The sequence below is a fragment of the Mobula hypostoma genome, chromosome 9, assembly GCF_963921235.1.
Source record: "Mobula hypostoma chromosome 9, sMobHyp1.1, whole genome shotgun sequence".
Taxonomy (NCBI): domain Eukaryota; kingdom Metazoa; phylum Chordata; class Chondrichthyes; order Myliobatiformes; family Myliobatidae; genus Mobula; species Mobula hypostoma.
In genome coordinates, this window is record NC_086105.1 from 116,197,722 (window position 1) to 116,221,868 (window position 24,147).

General features: G+C 44.3%; 2 protein-coding genes across 4 annotated transcripts in view; one reads left to right on the top strand and one right to left on the bottom strand.

Moving 5' to 3' along the window:
• Positions 1 to 17,095, bottom strand: part of gper1 (G protein-coupled estrogen receptor 1) — a 35,076-nt gene extending 17,981 nt beyond the window's left edge. For 2 of the 3 annotated variants that reach the window (XM_063057443.1, XM_063057442.1), the window contains exon 1: positions 16,422 to 17,095. The gene's annotated coding sequence lies outside the window, so the exon portion shown is untranslated. The remainder of the gene's footprint in view (positions 1 to 16,421) is intronic. The other variant, XM_063057444.1, reaches the window with a different exon arrangement.
• Positions 1 to 24,147, top strand: part of LOC134351987 (uncharacterized protein C7orf50 homolog) — a 440,201-nt gene that overhangs the window by 111,952 nt on the left and 304,102 nt on the right. The window lies entirely within an intron of this gene.

Below are 24,147 nucleotides of genomic sequence, written 5' to 3' on the forward strand. Positions count from 1 at the left end.
CCCCCTGACCCCCGTAGCCACAAGGGCCATATCTAACTCCCTCTTAAATATAGCCAATGAACTGGCCTCAACTGTTTCCTGTGGCAGAGAATTCCACAGATTCACCACTCTCTGTGTGAAGAAGTTTTTCCTAATCTCGGTCCTAAAAGGCTTCCCCTCTATCCTCAAACTGTGGCCCCTCGTTCTGGACTTCCCCAACATCGGGAACAATCTTCCTGCATCTAGCCTGTCCAATCCCTTTAGGATTTTATACGTTTCAATCAGATCCCCCCTCAATCTTCTAAATTCCAACGAGTACAAGCCCAGTTCATCCAGTCTTTCTTCGTATGAAAGTCCTGCCATCCCAGGAATCAATCTGGTGAACCTTCATTGTACTCCCTCTATGGCAAAGATGTCTTTCCTCAGATTAGGGGACCAAAACTGCACACAATACTCCAGGTGTGGTCTCACCAAGGCCTTGTACAACTGCAGTAGTACCTCCCTGCTCCTGTACTCGAATCCTCTCGCTATAAATGCCAGCATACCATTCGCCTTTTTCACCGCCTGCTGTACCTGCAGGCCCACTTTCAATGACTGGTGTATAATGACTCCCAGGTCTCGTTGCACCTCCCCTTTTCCTAATCGGCCACCGTTCAGATAATAATCTGTTTTCCTATTTTTGCCACCAAAGTGGATAACTTCACATTTATCCACAGCTTTGTGTCTTTTTTTTTGTGGCAGGGTCAGTAGTGACTCAACTGGTATCACCATTGCAACAGATTCACAAAGTTATGGATTCAAGTCCTACTTCAGAATTGCACATATCTTGTGTGCTGTACTGAGGCACAATCATACTGCAATATTTTATCATCCTGATGGATGAGCTGATGATGTGGCAGTTTTGGTGAAGACTCAACTGAGTTTTCCCTTCTTTGCTGGTTGATATCCCACAACAAACATTATTGAAGCAGAGTAGTAGGTCGTTACCACATTGTTGCTATTTGTGGGATCACTGCTGTGATTAAGTTAGTGTGCAGTTCCTACTTCGGTGACTGCACTTCAAAACACTTCATTGGTATAATGCTCTGAGGGGTATCTAGCAGTTTTGAGAGAAGTTATAGAATCTGCCAGTCTTTAGTTGAGGAAAAATGTATTTGAACACTTGAGCCAGGGATTCCCAACCTGGGATCCGCGGACCTCCTGTTGCAATGAACGAATGAAGTGAGCCCAAGTGTAGGACACAGGTACGAAGACTGAGTTAGGATGCTTACGCGGACGTGAACTTTGAACAGCAAACAGGAGGGATCTTGATACGGAGCCTTGACACAGAGAAATGGAGATTCATAGGTAAACCTTGAAATTGGAGCAAAACTTAGAACACACGGTCCTAAGCGGCCGGGAAACGTTAATTACCACACACGCAAAACCAACGATCTGGCGACTAGTGGTTGTAATGCTGGGGTTTTGATGGAAGACCCATTAAGGTCTTGATGGAAACCAGGAGTGTCGTCATCAAAGAGAATTAGAAGCACATGGGAAATTAACGGTTGGAACCATGGCACAATCAAAGGAAATTAGGAGAAAGATAGGGAATTAACGATTGGGACCGTGACAGTACCCCACCTGCCCCAACGGGAGTCTCCAGGCGAACCACCAGGCTTGTCTCGATGAGAATCACGGAGAGGGAAGGGTCCAGGATGAAGGAGCGGGGGATCCAGGAGCGTTCCTCCGGGCTGTATCCCTCCCAATCGACCAGGTACTGGAGGCCCCTGCCTTGGCAGTGCACATCCAGTATTCGCCGAACGGTGTACACTGGGTGGTCGTCAATTATCCGGGCGGGTGGTGGGGGTTCGGCAGGAGGGCACAAAGGGCTGACAGATACAGGTTTTAATTGGGAGACGTGGAAAGTAAGATGGATGTGCATGGATCCGGGCAGTTTGAGTCTGATCACCAAGGGGTTGATGACACTCTCAATCTCGAATGGTCCCAAGTAGCGAGGGGCGAGTTTCTTGAGTTCATTCTTGAGGGGGATGTCTTTTGACGAGAGCCAAACCTTCTGCCCAGGCCGATAATTTGGTGCAGGAATTCGATGGCGATCGGCAATCCTCTGATTGCGGTCGGCTGAGCGGAGCAGGGCCGCGTGTGCATCCTTCCAGATCTTGCAGCCTCAGCGGAGATGGGCCTGAACTGAAGGCACAGCAATGTCATCTTCATGTGCAGGAAACAGAGGGGTTTGGTAACCGAGGGAGCATTCGAAGGGGGACATTCCGGTGGTGGTGCTGACCAGGGAGTTGTGGGTGTACTTGACCCAAACGAGATGGGTGCTCCAGGATGACGGGTTGTTAGCGGTTATGCAGCACAGTGCTGCTTCCAAATCCTGGTTTGCTCGTTCTGTTTGACTATTAGTCTGTGGATGGAAGCTAGAAGACAGGTTTGTTGAGGCCCCAAGAGCTTGACAAAAGGATCTCCAGACTTGAGAGATGAATTGAGGGCCCCGGTCAGAAATGATGTCAGAGGGAATTCCATGAAGGAGGAAGACGTGATGAACAAGGAGATCGGCTGTCTTGCGGGCTGTAGGGAGTTTGGGGAGGGCTATGAAGTGCACAGCTTTGGAGAAGTGGTCCACCATGGTGAGTACAGCAGTGTTCCCATGTAAAGGAGGTAGTCCAGTGACAAAATCCAGCGCAATGTGAGACCAAGGGTGGCCAGGGACAGGTAGGGGATGAAGCAGCCCAGCAGGTGGTTGGTGGGAGGCTTTTCCATGGGCAGAAACAGAACAAGCAGAGGCGAAGGAACGGGTGTCACCGTCCTTGGAGGGCCACCAGAAATGTCTCTTCAAAAGGGACAGAGTTTGATCGATTCCAGGATGGCAGGCGAAAAGAGAAGTGTGCCCCCATTGGAGAATCTGAGATCGAACCGAGTCAGGCACGAAGAGGCGATTGGAGGGTCCATTGCCTGGGTCAGGTTGAGTCCGTTGGGCCTCTTTGACTCTGGATTCGATCTCCCAGGTGAGGGCAGCCACTACACAGGATGGTGGAAGGATGGTCTTGGGGTTGGGAAGGCCCTGCTCAGAGACATATTGACGGGAGAGAGCATCGAGCTTCCCATTCTTGGACCCTGGACGGTAGGTGAGTGTGAATCTGAAACGACCAAAATATAATGCCCAACGGGCTTGGCGGGAATTCAGGTGTTTGGCAGTTTGGATGTATGTGAGATTCTTGTGATCAGTCCAGATGATGAATGGATGTTCTGCTCCCTCCAGCCAGTGCCTCCACTTTTCTGAAGCGAGTTTGACGGCCAGTAACTTCCGGTTCCCTACATCATAGTTCTGTTCGGCGGGGGATAGCCAGCGAGAAAAGAAGGCGCAGGGATGGAGTTTTTCGTCTGGGCTGGAGCGTTGGGAGAGGATCACTCCCATCCCAGAGTCGGAGGCGTCGACTTCCACAATGAATTGGCGATAGGGGTCTGGTTGGACCAGGATGGGAGTGGAGGTGAAACGCCTCTTCAGCTCCGAGAAGGCTGAGTCCACTTCGGGGTCCCAGTGAAAACGGGTCGTAGGAGAGTTGAGTCGGGTAAGGGGGCTGCCACCTGGCTGTAATCCCTGATGAAGCGACGATAAAAGTTTGTGAACCCCAGAAATCGCTGGAGTTGCTTGAGTGTTGTGGGTTTTGGCCACTCTGCCACTGCTCAGACCTTTTCGGGATCCACCCTCACTTGCCCGCTCTCGATGATGTACCCTAAGAAACTGACAGAAGGGACATGAAACTCGCACTTCTCAGCCTTCACGAATACCTTGTTCTCCCAAAGCCTCTGCAAAACCTGACGGACATGGTGGGTGTGTTCCTGAAGACTGCGGGAGAAGATTAAGATGTTGTCCAAATAAACAAAAATGAAACGGTAAATAAAGTCTCTAGGGACACCATTTATCAGGGCTTGGAAGATGGCGGGGGCATTGGTGAGACCGAATGGCACGACCAGGTATTCAAAGTGACCAAGAGAGGTGTTAAAATCTGTTTTCCACTCATCTCCCTCCCTTATCCCGACCAGATGGCAGGCACTTCGTAGGTCTAACTTAGAGAAGATGGTGGCTCCGTGAAGGGGTTCGAAAGCAGAGTTGATAATGGGCAGGGGATACTTATTCTTTATGGTTATGCTATTCAGGCCACGGTAGTCAATGCAGGTGCGCAGTGAGCCATCTTTCTTCCCCACAAAGAAGAAACCTGCGCCTACAGGGGACAATGAGGGTCGAACAATGCCCGCCGCGAGAGAGTCACTTAGGTAAGCCTCCATTGCTTCCCTTTCTGGCCAGGACAGGTTATACAGTGGACTGGTGGGTAGAGAGGCTCCAGGGAGAAGGTCAATTGCGCAATCGTAAGGGCGGTGTGGAGACAGGGAAAGAGCCCGTTGTTTGTTAAACACTTCTCCCAGATCGTGATACTCTGCTGGAACCTTGGATAAGTTGGAGGTTTCAGCGGCAGACGAGGTTGTGGTGACTTTCACAGGGGAAAGGGCCGATTGTAGACAAGTAGAGTGACAGAACAGACTCCAGCTGACTATCTTCCCAGTGGACCAGTCAATGTGGGGATTATGGCGGCTTAACCAGGAGTACCCAAGAACTATTGGAGCTTGAGGAGAGGAAATTAGGTTAAATCATACCTGTTCCCAATGGTTCCCAGAGAGAATAAGAGACAGGGGTGGTGTGCAGTGAGTGACTCAGGCCAGAAGTCTACTGTCCAGTGCCCGGGCTTCCAGAGTGGTACTCAACGGGTCCCGAGGAATTCCGTCCCGGGAAGCTATGTTTTCATCCCAAAGGTTTCCCTCAGCGCCGCAGTCCACCAGAGCTGACAGAGGCAGGGACTGTTGGTTGCAACATAAAGTAGCTTGGATCTGCATCCGGGTTCAGGGGACGGAAGGGAAAGTTGTCTGGCTCACCAGGGTCCCCCTTTCTACTGGTGAGCCTTCCCTTTTGGCCGAAGGGGACAGGTAGCACGGAAGTGGCCGGACTGGCCGCAATAGAGACTCTCCCCCGCTCTCAATCTCCGGAGTCGCTTTGTGGGAGAAGGACGGTTCCGTCCCAGCTGCATGGGTTCCTCTCCCAGGGCGGTGGAGACGGTCGGACTAGGAGCTATTCTAGGAGCGGGAGGAGATGAGAGGCTTGTGCTGGTGGGAGACGGTGATGAGTGCCATGCAGTGGCCAAAGGTGGTGAAAGACCAGTTCTTTCCCTATGGCATTCTTGAAGACGTTTGTCCAATCTGGTGGCTAGGGAGATCAGGGAAGCCAGGCTCTCGGTGTCATCTCTTGCCGCCAACTCATCTTTCATCATGTCGCTGAGACCATTCCAAAATACCCCTTGGAGTGCCTCATCGTTCCACCCCGAGTTGGCCGCTAACATCCGGAACTCCACGGAATATTTGGCAACACTGCGTGAGCCCTGACAGAGGGTGAGTAGATGCTTAGTGGCATCTTTACCACAGACGGGGTGGTCAAAGATCTTCCTCATTTCTGTGATAAAGGTGGGAAAAAAGGAGCAGATATCTGGTTGATTATCCCAAACAGCTGTAGCTCATGCTAAGGCACTTCCCCGCAACAACCCCACGATATAAGCTATCTTTGACTTATCTGTGGAGTACATGGATGACTGCTGTTTGAACACCAAGGAGCATTGCAGAAGGAAGACCTGGCACTTTCCCAAATCCCCAGTGTAGTGTTCTGGTTCAGGGATGTGCGGCTGTCTTGATGGGGGTGTTGCTGACACGTAGGGGGTTGCCACTACAGGCTGTCTGGACTGGTTAGACAGAGTTCCAGGAGTGGATGGGGCAAAATAAGTGGATACACAGACCACCTGGTCACTGATCTTTGTTACGTTAGCAGACAGGGAACGGAGGTTCTCCATGACATCCCAGAGAAGTTGATCGTGCAGACCCAGTAGGGAGCCCTGGCTGGCGAGCGCTTGTTGCAGGGTATTCGTGTCTGCTGGGTCCATTGTGGCCAGATCGTTCTGTTGTAATGAGCGAATGAAGCAAACCCAAGTGCAGGACACAGGCACGGAGACTGACTTAGGATGCTTACGCAGACGTGAACGTTGAACAGCATACAGGAGGGATCTTGATACGGAGCCTTGACACAGAGAAATGGAGTTTCATAGGTAAACTTTGAAATTGGAGCAAAACTTCGAACACATGGTCCTAAGCGGCCGGGAAACGTTAATTACCACACTGGCAAAACTAACGATCTGGCGACTAGTGGTTGTAATGCTGGGGTTCTTATGCCGCAGGACTTGATGGAAACCAGGTGAGACGTCATCAAAGAGAATTAGAAGCAAGTGGGAAATTAATGGTCGCCAACCGTGGCACAAGCAAAGGAAATTTGGAGAAAGATAGGAAATTAACGATCAGGACCATGACATCTCCTGGTTAATGGTAGGGGTCTGTGGCATAAAAAAAGATTGGGAACCCTGATTTAAGACCTCATATCTGTCACCAAACTAATGAGCCACCAGGTAGCAATGACTGGTGCCATCCTGTGAGCCACTAAAGCTTAGATACTCAAAATGGGCATCTCAACATATCACCAATGTGCTTGCCGTAATATTCTTTTAAATTCACAAGAAGAATAAACAAGCCTATGTCATTTCCTCTACTAGGCCAAAATGTGTAGTACTGAAGCCCCTTGGTTGATTACACTGGGCACACTATGGTTAATCACATGCATGATACCTGGTATCTAATTTCCCCCGGGATCAATAAAGTATGACTATGACTATGACTATGTATCCAAAACAGATACTGTAATCTGAGCTCTGTCTCAGGAAGGGATTAGTGAATGGATAGCAAATGAACAATCAAGGATGTGCTCAAAGCCTCCTTGAGAAAATGAAACATCCCCACTGACTCATAGCATTACCTGACCTATGACTGCTCAAAGAGAACAAAGTGTATTGAGAACCTTGACAAAACGTGAGCTCATGGAGGCCAACAGAAGAGTGGACTACCTCATAGACTATCCAACTGCCCATCCCATCGGCCATTTTACCTTAATGTCTTCATTAAGCACTTCAGGACACACAAGACCTTGGTGGAAATAAGTCATTCTTGATCCCAAGGGACCAGGTAAGAGGAGAACTTGTAGATCTTCCTCATTCTGTCTAGCGCTGTAATTTATGAGGGAGATGGGAAGTACGATGGTGATGATAGGGAAAGAGCTTTAGAAATATTGTAGATTAATGGAAATCTTAGAGTTTCATTTTCCTTTCTTCTAGAGTCACTGTTTGAACTTGAGGAGAATTATGAATTAAAGGGAACAGGCAAGAAAATGGAATTGAATGATAAAGTGGATTTGGCTCATGTGACCTACTCCAGCACCAATTTCTTATCATCAAGTGCTTTGGCTATCTCACCTCTCCCTAAATCATCTGATGACTTGCCTTTTGAGATTTTAGCCTGGGTATCTTTTCATTCCATATCTTTCTACAGCATCTACAGAGTGCTTGGCACTGTATACAAATATCAAATTCATCTTAAATCAGAAAAATATGGAATTTTAATATTTCTATTATATCGGAATGATTCAAGATTTTTTTTCTAAAGTTTTTTCCCTGTAAGTGTTGCATAATATCTTCTAATTCATTCAATGTTTTAATGAAATCTACCTTCCCTCAGTGTTAAGCAGATTAGTCTTTAAAGGACAATTCTGCTCCTCCTCCTGTTCCCTGCATTTATGCCCTGCGGTAGTGCTTCATATTAGCTTTCATGGTAGAACATTCTGGAGGTTTTTGTGGGATGGTTGGTTGATGTAGGTGTTGAAATTGCAGATGATTATCTTGTTATCCCAATACTTTATTAGATTTTTCCTGATGACAATGCTCAGTTAGTGTCAGATGATGACTCAAATCCCATGATGTGTCTCACCATAGAAGATAAATATCAATGTTCTATAAATTCCAATGTAGTGGATATAGTAAAGTGCATGTATTTCAGATTTCAGGGTGAAGTAACAGCCTGAATTAACTAGATGTATTTAAAAATGCACTAAGACACTGGGTTTCAGGGTATTAAAAAGGATTATTGCTTAAACTTGGAACAGTAGATTTTGTGGGTAGGAGGCACCAATTGTTGAAAGAAGGACCTAAGCCACTTTTCGGTTCCCCAGCTGAGGCATGGCAAGCACAGTACCCTGATCATTCTGAAATGTGCTAGTCTCTTCAACTATATCCCTTGTACTTTTTTATGGATTAAGGGCCTAGTCAATCCTAGTTGGATATATTTAATAAAACATTGAAGAAACTAGTATCTCAAAATTTCTCCAGACAAAATAATTTGTGGAGGCAGATACAACTCAAGATTCAATTTGCAGAAGGGGGTTTTCTGTTCTCTTCAGGTTGACCGACGTTAACATCTGCTCAAAGAAAATCTAGAATTTTTCTGACTTGTGCTTTGTCCCTCTTAATGCGTAAACTTTCCAAATTATGAGTTCTTCCTGCTCTGGTGTTCACTGGGTGCAGCTGATCTTCCTAAACTTTCTCTCTCACTTTAAGATTTGCTAAAAATTTTTTTGTCTTCGAAGAAATTCTTATGGTGTTCCAGTGGAAAACTATAGAATTCCCACAAGGTTTGACAGGGTAATGTAGCATTGATGACTCCTTTGGCTGGGATGTTGAGAACCAGAGGGCATAGTTTCAAAAAATGGGCTCAACCTCTCAGGGCAGAAATGAGAACTGTGATTCCATGTAAGTCTCTACTTGGTTTGGAGACTTGGTTGCTGAGTATATTCAATATGGAGATCAATAGATTTTTAGATCTTAAGGGATATGGGTTCAGTGCACAGATATGCCAGAGAAGCACCTTGTGTTATTTTACCAGAAATAAAACAGCAGCAGCAATGCTTTTCCCTTGATCTGCACTGCATTAAGAAGTCACTGAACATTACTGATATGGCATTTAAAGGTTTCTAAACTATCCAGCAATGAACTATTGTTTCTGATCATGTGCTTGATGAGGAACATTGCTGGCTCAATGCACTTCAAAATACCAAGCCAGAAAGGGCAATATAAAGTGGGTGCTTCTGTACCACAAATTGTATTCTATTTGTGCAATTGAACTTTTGATGATGTTGTTGCTGAGGTTGCACTGCATTGAAGATGGATGTTTATACAAGTTACAATCTAATAAATGTGTTGAATCCTATAAAATAGTGTTATTTTGCTGACATAAACTAAAAAACATCTTTTTTGCAATTTTTCATCTAAAACAAACCAAGGTGGGCATCCTGGGATAAATTGCAACAGAATTCTGTGAATCAGAAGCTGCTTGGTTTATTTCTCTTGGTATAGGTTTGCTAGTGAAGCTACATTCTTCTTAAAATTCTTTATTCTTGACAAAAGCTTGGGGAATTTCAGAACTCCTGACTATTGTGTGTGTTTGTTAACTTTCGATGCTTGCTGGCCATCTTTTTCTCTGGATATGCGAGCCTCCACAGTACCACACTCCAATACCTGAGGATGCTTGTGTAAAGAGCCTTGAGTTTGTTTTTTAAGGGATGTACAAAAGTACAAAGCTTTGTTATTGTTTCTTGAATTTTTAGGTGGAAACACATTACCTTGTGTATTACTCAGTTGCACAAGTTTGTTTCCCGCTGCAAATAAGGAACAGAAGTCAGGTACCAGTCTAGCTCTGGGACTTCCAAAGTGATTAGTGACCAACACACATTTGCCATGCAAAGTCAGCAAAATCTGCACTGCCGTCCCCTCTTCCCCTGCCCTACATCCACACAAACCCATCTATTTATGTACGCTGTTCTTGTCTTCACAAGAAGGATCAATTCATTGTTTGAAAGTTCAATGCACTGAATCATCACAAATTTTCTTGATATCTCCCGAAGTAAATTAGATAAAATTGAATCAAGTTGCTTACTGTGTGCAACCACCTCCAACATTTGATAATTAGGCATGAAGACTTATTTTCTATTGTGATTTGAATTCCCAAGTTTATTTTATCTTTTATGTCCACTCCATTGAAAGTCTACAATAACCACAAGTGTACTTTTTTTTATGACAGTGCAGCGTCTGCAAAATTTAATGCTTAATTTACAATTTGTATGAGAGCAACAGAACTGCAATGTGCCATGAAGCTTTCTTAATTTGGCATTAAACAGGGAAAGTGCACAAAATGTTCTAGTACATCCGAATTTTGTTTCATTGAAGGATGTCATGGTGCATGCACGACAAAACTGGGCAAATTCAACTTCTAGTTTGGGAAACGACTCATTTATTTTAGGGTCATCCTGATCTGCCTCACCAAACATTTTAATCATTCATGGTATGTGGATGTCATCAGAAAGCCCAGTATTTGTTAACCATTGCTAACTGCCCTGGCCTGAGGGGATTTTCCAACCGATTTCTTTGATAAGTACATTGCTCTTGGTCCAGAGAGTCACACCAGACCAGGTACTTAGCAAGAAAATTAGCAAACTAATTTGGTTTGTATGATAATTTATTTTGGATATGCGTGTTTATCCTTCCTGGTGCAAATTCCAGATTTAAGTAATTTAATTTTAATTCCTCTGCTTCCAGGGCAGGATTTAAACTTGAATTTCTGGATCATTGGTTTACACCTCCATATAATTGGTCCACTGACATAGCCACTGCTATGCTTTCCCATCTTCTGCCATCTGATCTTGTAGTCTTGTAAGGAGATTAACATAATTAAGAAGTATTTATATCACAGTTAAATATTATGGAGTTTTACAGCATGAAAAAGGCCATTCGGTCCACCACATCCACACTGACCACTGGGTATCCATCTGTATTGGTCCCATCACCCAGCCCTTGGCCTGTAGCTTTCTATGCCTGGGCAATTCAAGCGCTCGTCTAGACATTTCTTAAATGCTGTCAGTGCCTCTGCCTCCACTGCTTTCTCTGATGGTGTATTCTCAATAATCAAAGCTCTCTAGGTGTAAAAGGCCCCTTTCGGATCCACTCTAAATCTCTGACACTTTACCTAAAGCTACGTCCTCTATTTTTACCTGCTCTTCAAGACTGCTTTGCGTCCACTGACTGGCACATATTCAGGGAGGCTGCAACCGATGGCGACTCTACCAACTTAGAGGAGTACACAGCATCAGTGAGTAGCTACATCAGCAAGTGCATTGATGATGTCACTGTAGCCAAGACCATCACTACACGCGCTAACCAGAAGCCATGGATGACCGCGGAGGTGCGTGCGCTGCTGAGGACCCGTGACTCCGCCTTCATAGCATGTGACAGGGCAGCCCTAACAACAGCGAGGGCCAAACTGTCCCGGGCCATCAGAGAGGCAAAGCGTGCACATGCCCAGCGAATCCACAGCCACTTCCAGGACAGCGGCGACACGCGGCGCATGTGGAAGGGCATTCAGGACATCACCAACTACAAGACAACACCACCTGCCTGTGCTGATGATGCCTCCCTCCCAGAGGCGTTGAACAACTTCTAAGCTCATTTTGAGGCGGAAAATGACATGGCGGCGAGGAAGACCACCCCTCCTTCAAATGACCAGGTGCTGTGTCTTACCGTAGCCGATGTGAGGAGAACCCTGTGCAGGGTCAACCCACGGAAGGCTGCTGGACCAGACAATATTCCTGGCAGAATGGTTAGAGGATGTGCAGACCAGCTAACAGAGATTCTCACTGACATCTTCAACGTCTCCCTGAGCAGTGCCGTTGTTCCTATGTGCTTCAAAGCCGCCACTATCGTCCCAGTGCCAAAGAAGTCTTCAGTATCCTGCCTCAGCGACTACCGTCCCGTTGCACTCACGTCCATCATCATGAAGTGTTTCGAGAGGCTCATCATGAGGCACATCAAGACCCTGCTGCCCCCCTCACTGGACCCCTTGCAGTTCGCGTACCGCCCCAACCGTTCAACAGACAACGCCATTGGCATCACCCTCCACCTGGCCCTAACCCACCTGGACAAAAAAGACACGTATATTTGAATGCTGTTCATAGACTTCAGTTCAGCATTCAACACAATCATTTCTCAGAAACTAATTGGAACGCTGAGCCTTCTGGGCCTGAACACCTCCCTCTGCAACTGAATCCTAGAACTCCTGACTGGGAGACCTCAGTCAGTCCGAATTGGAAACAGCATCTCCAACACCATCACACTGAGCACAGGGGCCCCCCAGGGCTGTGTGCTCAGTCCACTGCTGTTCACCCTGCTGACCCACGATTGTGCTGCAACACACAACTCAAACCACATCATCAAGTTCGCCGATGACACGACCGTGGTGGGTTTCATCAGCAAGAATGATGAGTCAGCATACAGAGAGGAGGTGCAGCGACTAACAGACTGGTGCAGAGCCGACAACCTTTCTCTGAATGTGAACAAAACTAAAGAGATGGTTGTTGACTTCAGGAGGACACAGAGCGACCACTCTCCGCTGAACATCAACAACTCCAACGTAGAGATTGTTAAGAGCACCAAATTTCTTGGTGTTCACCTGGTGGAGAATCTCACCTGGTCCCTCAACACCAGCTCCATAGCAAAGAAAGCCCAGCAGCATCTCTACTTCCTGCGAAGGCTGAGAAAAATCCATCTCCCACCCCTCATCCTTACTACAATCTATAGAGGTTGCATTGAGAGCATCCTGAGCAGCTGCATCACTGCCTGGTGCGGAAATATTACTAAATGACAATAAAAGAGGACTGTGTGTCTTCATAATCTAAAAATTGCACCATCTCGGATTGCAAGACCCTGAAGCGGATAGTGAGGTCAGCTGAGAAGATCATCGGGGTCTCTCTTCCCGTCATTACAGACATTTACACCACACGCTGCATCTGTAAAGCAAACAGCATTATGAAGGACCCCACGCACCCCTCATACAAACTCTTCTCCCTCCTGCCATCTGGCAAAAGGCACCAAAGCATTCAGGCTCTCACGACCAGACTATATAACAGTTTCTTCCCCCAAGCCATCAGACTCCTCAATACCCAGAGCCTGGACTGACACCAACCTACTGCCCTCTACTGTGCCTATTGTCTTGTTTATTATTTATTGTAATGCCTGCACTGTTTTGTGCACTTTATGCAGTCCTGGATAGGTCTGTAGTCTAGTGTAGTCTTTGTGTTGTTTTTACATAGTTCAGTGTAGTTTTTGTATTGTTTCATGTAGCACCATGGTCCTGAAAAATGTTGTCTTGTTTTTACCGTGTACTGTACCAGCAGTTATGGTCGAAATGACAATAGAAAATGACTTGACTTGACTAATGTGGGGAAGTGCTTTCTGCAGTCTCTCCTATAGGCAGTCTACCTTATCAATATCACTCATAATTTTATATAGCTCAGTTGTATCCTCTTTTAACTTCCTCATTCCATGGACAACAGATCCAGCCTCTCCAATTTGTCCTCATTTTTAAAAAAATTCTCCACTCTTGGCAACATCCTGGTGAATCATATCTGCACCCTCTCTAGCAGGTATCCCATCTTTCCTACAGTATGGTGATCAGAACTGCAAGTAATAACTCCACCTGGGGTCTGACTAAGAGCATAAACTCCCTACTTGTGTATTGAATGCCCTGATTAATCATGCCCAGTACCTCATAAGCCTTCTTATCCATACTATTTACCTACACTACCACTTTCAAGTCTCTCATTAAACATAATATTTGCCTTATAATCTGAAAATTATAGTTAATATTTGTAATGTAATAACATTACAACACATCTATTCAACTTTGTGCATTGTGATACCAGTAAGTAAAAGAAAAACTTCACTAAAGTATTGTTATTTGTCACTTGACATCTTTTGTTGTACTTGCTGTTGGAGGTTGTAGCATGTGGTTCTGGCCTCTAATGGTCCATCCACTACATTGGTCAATCTCTTCTGGAGATTCTGGTTAATATAGTAGGTAGTAGTTGAAGTCTGATTCCAGAGCCTTGGCAGAAAAGTCTGGCATGACACGGGGGTAGCACATAGAGGATGCTACACTGCTAGACGGGATGATAAAATATGGCCTTTGCCACTCTTAGTTGGACATAATGGTGCTTCAAAGAATATTTGAACATCTGCATGTTAGAATTATTTAGAGTTAATTTTTTTTACTGGAAAGTGCCACATAATTTGGTAATTCTGGCCAATGTTTGTCTCGCCTTCAACCCTTTGTCCTGCATGGTTATTCAATGTGCCCATCCTAAGCAAGTATGCATTGTCCACACCCATGGGAAAGTGGACAATTTCCTTGATAAATGATTTGATTATTCCTAGACTATCAGTCATTTTCCCCATCTCTTATTTTAATAATAAGCAACAAGTGAAAGTAAGAAAGCAATATTTAAGAAAAACGTGCTGTTTTTTCCCCAGATTGACTATAGTACAGGAAATTAATCATTTGTTTCTGGAGACTGCTAGAAATTATGGAGAATTAGAAACCCTTGACGTAGGTTGCATGTTATATAAACTGTTCCACATTTATCTCAAACTCAGTAATCGTTTGTCACCCTGTTTCCTCCTCGTCTACCAGCAAGCAATTCAGCTATCACACGAGAATAGAGGCTGTTCTAGTCATTCATAATGCTAGTTGCATTATAGCAACAACACTTCAAATATATCACATTGGCTGTTAAATGTTTTGGAAGACCTGAAGTTATGAGTCATGATAACAAGCGCTTTACCCTGTGTTGGGAATGTAGTTGTGTTTTTGGATAGGTTAGCATGTTCCTTTTCTCCAACGTTTTGCATTGCTTTAATTCTCACCTGCCACAAAGTGTAGAAAATGCCCTACGACTAACCTGTTTGTCTAATGGACATGAGCAAGACAGGGACATAAATGAAGCAAGAGTTGAATCAGTGCCTCACACCATTTTGAGGCAACCAGCAACAATATTATGCCAACGAGAGACTTGACTGTGGCAGTACAGGTAAATAGTATGGTTATGAAGGCATATGAGATACTGGGTATGATTAATCAGGGCATTCAGTACGTGAGTAGGGAGTTCATCCTCTTCGTTAGACCTCAGGTGGAGTCCTACCTGTAGTACCGATCACCATGCTGTAGGAAAGATGTGATACCTGTTGGAGAGGGTGCAGATGAGATTCACCAGGATGTTGCCAGGAGTGAAAAATTTTCTCTTTTTATGAGGACAAATTTGAGAGGCTGGGTCTGTTGTCTGTGGAATGAGGAAATTAAAAGGGGGGCTCAACTGAGGTAATATGAAAATATGACGTACTACAATAAGGTAGATTGCTGATAGGACAGACTGCAGAAAATCTGTCTTGTGATTTATCTGTATTAATGCTGAAATTTAAATTGGTGTTGCAGAGCTGTATGTTGTAGAAAACGGTCCAACAGCCCACCATGCCAGCTCTTTGCCTATCAACACCAAGGGTTCTGTCACTTTGAGGACATTCCAAGCTCAGCTGTAGTTTCCTAATGTGCAGAATCCTGTTCACCCATGATCCTGGGGTTGCTCCTGGTAAAGTAACACCTTGCTGTTTGAAATATGCTTCAACCCTTGCATGTCTTTACATACCCTTCCACTCCGTCTTTGTACTCTTTTCCAAATTCTGTGTTCCTTGCCCTCTTGAGAATCCACCTATTATTTTGTCACTGGTGAAAATGCTTTCAGCTTCTTAGACTCTGAGCCTGAAATCCCCTTTCACTGGCCTCTGTGGTTGGCTGTCTACCACATTCTATCTCTTTGACTATGAAATGGGTCTTAGAGGAAAGCTGGTCAACTTTTGTGGCTTTGTGTATTTTTGTTTGTTTGAAACCTGCTTCTGTAAAGCTCCTCCAGGTTTCCTGATTCCTTTGGAAGACTGTAGAAATTGAACGCGAAAATTCATTTCAGCGCTGGGGAACAATTAAGCCCAGTGAAACCGGCCAGATTAAGGCGCGGTGCTCAGTAGCTGCAGAAAGAGAGTTTTTTTTAGTTGTTCGATGTGGTCTATGAATAATTGATAGACACATTTATCAAGTATAACTGCTTAGGTCTTGAAGACGAGCGAGCTTTAGGCTGAACGGTCCCCGGTTTACTAAGGGTCCCTTGGGGCTCTTAATTTATCTACTGGCGGTGACAGGGAAAAAAAAACATCTGTTAATGCTACCTACTGCGACTTATTTAGGGAAAAGGATAACACTTCTTGAATGTTAATTACCCGCCTTGTCTTGACACCTCTGATTGAATGTCCACACAATGCCCCTGCAGTCCACCCGAGGTCGCACAGAGTTTATTAAACCGCGAACACCACACGTTCAGTGACTGAAAGAAATCTCTGCCACGGTGTGAGAGGTTGGGGTGGGGATGTAGGGCGAAATAGCAGAGAAAAGCCTACAAAGCCCGATTAGCGTTCTGCTCCGGAAACAACATGAGCTGGTATACATTTATCCCCAACACAGCCTTTACAAACCCGACCATAAGCATACTTCCAAACACTGGTGCTGTATTGTCCATTGAATTTTAGCACACCTACCAGTAACATCACTGCAGAACTGGGCGCAGACTGCACGGCAGACCAACCTTTGCAATGGTACCTGTTAATTCAGCCTCCCGCTCGCAGTTTTCCCCTGAAGAAAAGGCTCGGCTGTGAAGGGTCATTACCTTTGTCTTCTCTCCGAAACTCCAGTTTGTGTTTTATTCTAATCTCCTCCACGCTGTGCGGAGATCGGGTGCAAATGAAGGTTCCTGGATCAAAGCTAACGCCACCTGCCGTGCAATAACTGAGATCCAGCCGGGAGAGAGGGCGCAAAGCGCGGCGAATCAAATAAACCGACAGCGAAATTAAGCAATCCCACTGTATGGCAGTGGCTAGGTTATCGGGGCGTGCGGCATCCTTAGCACCGAGGGGTCAAAGGAAAAGTAGCCGTCCTTTCTAGCAGACCGTTCCGGATTTATTCAAATAACTGCCTATGAATACATTTTCCCAAAAGAATGGTATTGTTTTCAGGAAATATCCTCTGAAGAAACAGAAGTTATTTCCAGACTTGAATCAAAAACAACTTTTAAGTTTTTCCTTTGGGTTGGTGGCTGGTTGATGAGAAGTGGTAGGCTGCTTATGCTGGACTTCTGATAGGATTCTCGGTACCATCAGTACTCCACTTTGAGGAGCGTTTTCACTCAAAACACTAACAATTCCTTTCCCCCATGAATGCTGCTCCACCCCCTGAGTCCCTCCAGCAAGTTGTTTGTTGCAGTCTTCTGGGAGGCTAGACCTTGTCTAGTAACAATGCTTGGAGTATGGAGTATGCGTTTGAGGAGTGTGGTCCTGGTCTTCCTGTTCTAAGCCTGCATGTCTAAATATGTGTGTGTTCGTGACATTGGGTAGTCAGTGTCCAAACGGAGGCACCAATAGGAACAACATAGCTTCTCAACGAAGCTGATTGAGTATGACCAGGGTCTCAGCAGTGGGGTGTTGACCTGGGGATAATACTGTACTTAGCTCTCTTATCCGTTTAATGCGTCTGAATGATTTCACAGAGTGGCTATACCTCTCCTGTGTCTGTTGTATATACTCTATGCCACTAAAGCAGGTGTCACAATTTCCTGTGGTGAAAAACTTTATGCTGAGTGTGATGCCTTGATTTTCACGTCTCTTTTGTGCAACTGACTAAAGGCTTTGAAGGAGTTTACCATTCCCTTCGCCAATGTCTGCTACGAATCCTTCAAAGATGTTCCAGTGATGGTGAACTTGAGGACAGCCTCAAAGTTAAAGTTTCTTCCCCCCTCTCTGCTTTCCGCAGGGATTGCTCCCTACGCGACTCCCTTGTCCATTCATCCCCCACATCCCTCCCCACCGATCTCCCTCCCGGCACTTATCCTTGTAAGTGGAACAAGTGCTACACATGCCCTTACACTTCCTCCCTTACCACCATTCAGGGCCTCAGACAGTCCTTCCAGGTGAGGTGACACTTCACCTGTGAGTCGGCTGGGGTGATATACTGCGTCCGGTGCTCCCGATGCGGCCTTCTATATATTGGCGAGACCCGACACAGGCTGGAAGATCATTTCGCTGAACATCTACGCTCTGTCCGCCAGAGAAAACAGGATCTCCCAGTGGCCACACATTTTAATTCCACGTCCCATTCCCTTTCTGATATGTCTATCCACAGCCTCCTCTACTGTAAAGATGAAGCTACACTCAGGTTGGAGGAGCAACACCTTATATTCCGTCTGGGTAGCCTCCAACCTGATGACATGAACATGGACTTCTCAGACTTCTGCTAATACCCCGCCTCCCCCTCGTACCCCATCTGTTATTTATTCATTTATATACACTTTCTGTTTCTCTCTCTCTTTTTTCTTCCTCTGTCCCTCTCACTATACCCCTTGCCCATTCTCTGGGATTGCCCCCTCCCACTTTTCTTTCTCCCTGGGCCTCCTGTCCCATTATCCTCTCATATTCCTTTTGCCAATCAACTGTCCAGCTCTTGGCTCCATCCCTGCCCCTGCAGTTTTCTCCTATCATTTCGGATCTCCCCCTCCCCCTCCCACTTTCAAATCTCTTACTAGCTCTTCTTTCAATTAGTCCTGACGAAAGCTCTCGGCCTGAAACGTTGACTGTACCTCTTCCTAGAGATGCTACCTGTCACTTTTTATGTGTATTGCTTAAAGTTATGGTCGCTTTTCAGCTCCTGCAGACTGGAAGTTGGCAGGTTGACTGTGAGGAAGTGTCTTTGATTTTTGATTTTCACCGATTTTACAGGGTTTACACAGCATCTTTGCAGTCCCTTGCACAAGGCTGCAGTCTAACAGATGCCTGTACTTGGACATTGACTACGTAATGTGACTCACATGTGTGCGCACACACATTATGGCAGGAATACCTAGATGGACAGAATGACTTATGAAACTGTGAAACAGCTTAAATAGCTTCTGCTTGTTCTTGTATTCATTAGGGTAGCAAAGGCTCATAATGGAGAATGCAGGCCATGAAAAGACCTGCATTTGTATAGTGCCTTTCATTCCCTCAGTAAAACCTAATTGAGGGATAGTATGTATTGTAATGCAGGGAAACACAATGATTAATTTGTCTATAGGAAGACCCCACAGAGAACATTGCGATAGTACCCAGATGTTGGCTGAAGGATTAATATTTGTCAGGACACCAAAAATAATTGCCTTCTCTTCTTTGAAAAAAAATCATGATTATTTTATGCATATGAAGGTTCAGTTTTCTGTCTCATTCTAATGCTAGTACTGGTGATAGTGCGGCTGTGTTTTGGTATAGCAAGGAAGTGCCTGCTTAATGCTCTGGAGCGAAGGTGGAATCTGACATTCTGAGAGTGCAATCCAATGAATCAAGCTGGTAGCAAGTTGTACTGTGATCTGAGATTTGTTTGCAACCTGTGTGATGACAAATGCTAATTTTTGAGAATTCTGACTTTCTTCTCAGTGCTCCCTTCTTGTTCTGTGTATCATTTAGCAGTCAAAGGGCCATTGTCATTGTAAATATCCCCCCTCTTTCTTAGAGAAAAGATAAAACAGAATGGAAAAGGGAAGAGGTAGAAACTGATATTGTAAAGAAGCTATAAAACTATCATTTGACTCTTGACTGCATTTTTCCACTGATGCTTCCTGTCCTGAATTTTTACAGCAATTTTGCTTTTGTTTAAGAATAAGCCAAGATCTATAAATTAATGAATACTTGTTGAGCAAGGGGATTTGGATATACTGTATATAGTGCGGATCAATATAGTCTTGTCAAATGCTTTTGTAGGTTTTCTGGGATTGAATGGACTGCTTCCCCTATTTTTATATTCTAATCTAGAGTTACGTGATGAATCAAATTAATAAAATAAAATCATCTAGTAATACTACTGTTTTGCAATCTGTAAGGCTCTGTTATGCACAAATACCCAGCGGGTTTCCTTCCGTGCAACAGTAACTACTCATAACACTTTGGGATATCCCGAGGCCAGGAAAGTGCCATATAAGCAGGCAAACATTGGTGGAGGTGGCAAGAGTAATTGATGGTTTCAATGCAATTTTGCTCAAACAGTGCATCGTGCTTATATCATATCTGACTGTTGTAAACAATATCCAGTACTGAGAAAAGAACATTGTTGATCTAAGAAAATTAACCTTGAGAAATGAGCAACAGAGAACCAGGGCATTTGACCTATGAGTTCTATCCTGCTGTTTATACGTTCCTTTCTCGGTCTAATGCTGTCAACATAACGGCCTATCCCTTTCTTCTTATAGTATTTATCTAATTGTTACCTTTATGCATCAATGGTATTCTCCTCTGCATTGTATGCGTTCAATTGTAACTTTTAAACTGTTCTGAAGTCTTGGAAGTTTTGAAGTCATTTCTGCAGTAGATAAATGATCCAGGATATTTTTCGTGTAAGTGACAAAATATGTAAACCAACTTTCTGCTAGGTGTGTTCCTAAGGAGTTAGTCTGGCAAGAAGTGCGCATGTAATCGTCACCAATTTATTACGTTTATGGGCCTTGTAAACACCTCCGTTGTCTCATTAATCAAGCTTTTATCTGGAGACCCAAATTTAGTGTATTGAAGGTAATGGCTGTATTTGTCATTTAAAAAGTGTGTTTAGCTTTGAAGAAAGACATACAGTGCCTATAAAAAGTATTCACTGCCCCCTTGGAAGTTTTCATGTTTTATAACTTTACAACATTGAATCACAGCTGATTTAATGTGGCTTTTTTGACACTAATCAACAGAAAAAGACTTGCCATGTCAAAGTGAAAACAGATCTCTACAAAGTGATCTAAATTAGTTACAAATATAAAACACAAAATAATTGATTGCATAAGTATTCACCCCATTAATATGGCACACCAAATCATCACTTGGTGCAGCCAGTTTATTCTAGAAGTCACATAATTGGTTAAATGGAGATCTGTGGGCAGTCAAGGTTTTTTTTTAGATTATGAAGACACGTAGTCCTCTTTTATTGTCATTTAGTAATGCATGCATTAAGAAATGATACAATATTTCCTCCGGTGTGGTATCACAAAACACAGGACAGACCAAGAGTGAAAAAACTGACAAAACTACATAATTATAACATATAGTTACAAACAGTGCAACAATGGCATAACTTGTTGAAGAAGTCCATGAGCACAGTAAGTTCAAGGTTTCTCAAACGTCCCACATCTCACGCAGACGGGAGAAGGAAGAAAAACTCTCCCTGCCATGCCGACCACAATCCGACTCTGAATCATCCGAAAACTTCGAGCTCTGATCAGCTCTCTGATACTAAGTACTGATTGCCATCTCCGTCCGAACGATTCGACCTCCTTCTCGGTCGCCAAAAGCAGGCAAGACCGCGGATTTTGAGGCCTACCCTCTGAAAGATTCCCGACCACACAGTAACGATAGCAGCAAACGGGCATTTCAGAAATTTCTCCAGATAATTTCAATTGATTGTAGTAAAAATACACCTGTATCTGGAAGGTCCAACTGCTGGTGAGTCAGTATACTGGCAAAAACTACACCATGAAAACAAAAGAACACTCCAAGCAACTCTGCAAATAGGTTACTGAAAAGCATAAGATAGGAGATGGATACAAGACAATGTCCAGTCATTGAATATCCCTTGGAGTACTGTTAAGTCAGTCATCAAGAAATGGAAAGAATATGACACAGCTATAAATCAGCCTAGAGCAGTCCTCAAAAACTGAGTGACCGTGCAAGAAGGGGACTAGTGAGGGAGGCCACTAAGAGGCCTATGACAACGCTGAAGGAGTTACAAGCTTCAGTGGCTGAGATGGGAGAGACTGCACATACAACTGTTGCTCAGGTGCTTCACCAGTTGCAGCTTTATGGGAGAGAGGCAAAGAGAATGCCAAGGTTGGAAAAAAAAACTATGGAAGTCTTAGCTAGAGTTTGCCAGTAAGCATGTGGGAGACTCTGAACTCAGATGGAAGAAGGTTCTATGGTCTAATGAAACCAAAATTGTGCTTTTTGCCCATCAAACTAAATGCTACATTTGGTGTAAGCCAAACACTACACATCATCAAAAATGCGCCATACCTACCGTGAAGCATGATGGTGGCTGCTTCATACTGTAGGGATGCTTCACTACAGCAGGCCCTGGAAGGCTTGTGGAGGTAGAGGGTAAAATGAATGCAGCAAAATACAGGGAAATCCTGAAGTAGTCTGCAAGAGATCTGTGACTTGGGAGAAGGTTTGTTTTCCAGCAAGACAATGACCCCAAGCATAAAGCCAAAACTACACAGGAATGGTTTAAAAACAACAAAGTTAATGTCCAAGAGTGGCCAAGTCAGAGGCCAGACCTCAATCCAATTGAGAATTTGTGGCTGGACTTGAAAAGGGCTGTTCAGTCACGATCCCCATGCAATCTGACAGAGCTTGAGCAGTTTTGTAAAGAAGAATGGGGAAAATTGCAGTGTCCAGATGTGCAAAGCTGATAGAGACCTATCCACACAGATTCAAGGCTGTAATTGCTGCCAAAGGTGCATCTTCTAAATACTGACTTGAAGGTGGTCGAAATACTTAATTATGCAATCAATTATTTTGTGCTTTATATTTGTAATGAATTTAGATCACTTTGTCGAGATCTGGTTTCACTTTAACACGAAAGAGTCTTTTTTTGTTGATCAGTGTCAAAAAAGCCAAATAAAATCCACTGTGATTCAATGTTATAAAACTATAAAACATGTAAACTTCCAAGGGGGATGAATACTTTTAATAAACACTGTATTCAATATCCCACTATACTGTATCCCAGTAGGCAATCCAAAATGTTGAATGGAACGCAAACAACAGGAATTCTGCAGATGCTGGAAATTCAAGCAACATACATCAAAGTTGCTGGTGAACGCAGCAGGCCAAGCAGCATCTATAGGAAGAGGTGCAGTCGACGTTTCAGGCCAAGACCCTTCGTCAGGACAGAATGGAACATTGGTTCTTTATCGTATAGATGACAAGGTGAATAACACTGTGTTTCAGTAGTATGAATCCTTGGTTGGACTCATTTGGACGGCAGCACATCGCAGGAATGACAGGCAAAGGGGGATAAAGCAGCTTCCCCAGAAGTGTACTGGGACTGGGAGATATAAGATTGTACAAGGTTGGCTTTTATTTTGTGAATGTGGACTATTGCGGATGATCTGATTGAGCTCATCTCAAAATAAAAACATTCAGTAAATGACACAGAAGATCATTTTCTTCTGATTGGAGACTGCGGAAACGTAAACTCAAAATCTGACATCTTACAACATAGAACCTTTCCTAAAGGTGTTTACAAGATCCGTTGGGAGTTTTCAGTACTGAATGATACAAAGATATGTATATGGAGCAATCGCTAGTGAAAGTAAGCAAGATCAAATTGTTACACTGTGCATTGAGGCAGAACAAAGTAAAGCAATAACAGAATACAGAATAAGGTGTGAGAGATGCAGAGAAAGTGCAGTGCAGGTAAACAATATGGTGCAAGATCATAATGAGGTGGACTGACGGGGTCAAGAGGCAATCTTATCATACTAGGGAATGATTCAAGAAGTCTTAAACAGCAGGGTCAAAGCTGCCTTTGAGCCTGGTGGTCTTTTGTATCTGCTCTCTGATGAAACGGTGGAGAAGAGAGAATGTCTGAGGAGGTGGAGTGTTTGATAATGCTGGCTGCTTTACTGACACAGTAAGAATATAAGCATAGTCCATGGAGGAGAGGGGTTGTTTCTTTCTGTGATGTGGTGAACTGTTCAAAGTTGGAAGTGACATTTATTATCAGAGTACATACATGCCACCACAAACAACCCTGAGATTCCTTTTCTGTGAGCATACTTAGCAAATCTGTAGAACAATAACTGTAAACTGTAAACAAACTGTGCAAATGCAGATGTAAATAAATAGCTTCCAGAGCCTGACAGTTGAGGGGTAGTAACTGTTCTTGAACCTGGTGGTGCAAGTCCTGAGGCATCTGTACCTTCTACCTGATGGCAGCAGCGAGAAAAGAGCAATGCCTAGGTGGATAGGATCTTTTTAGGTGGATGCTGCTTTCTTATAGCAATGTTTCATGTAGATGTGCTCAATGGTTGGGAGAGTTTTACCTGTGATGTACTGGGCTGAATCTACTACTTTTTGTAGGCTTTTCTGTCCAAAGGCATTGGTGTTCACATACTTGGCTGTAATATAACCAGTCAGCGCACTTTCCATCACACATCTATAGAAATTTGCCAAGGATTTCGATGACATGCCAAACCTCCACAGACTC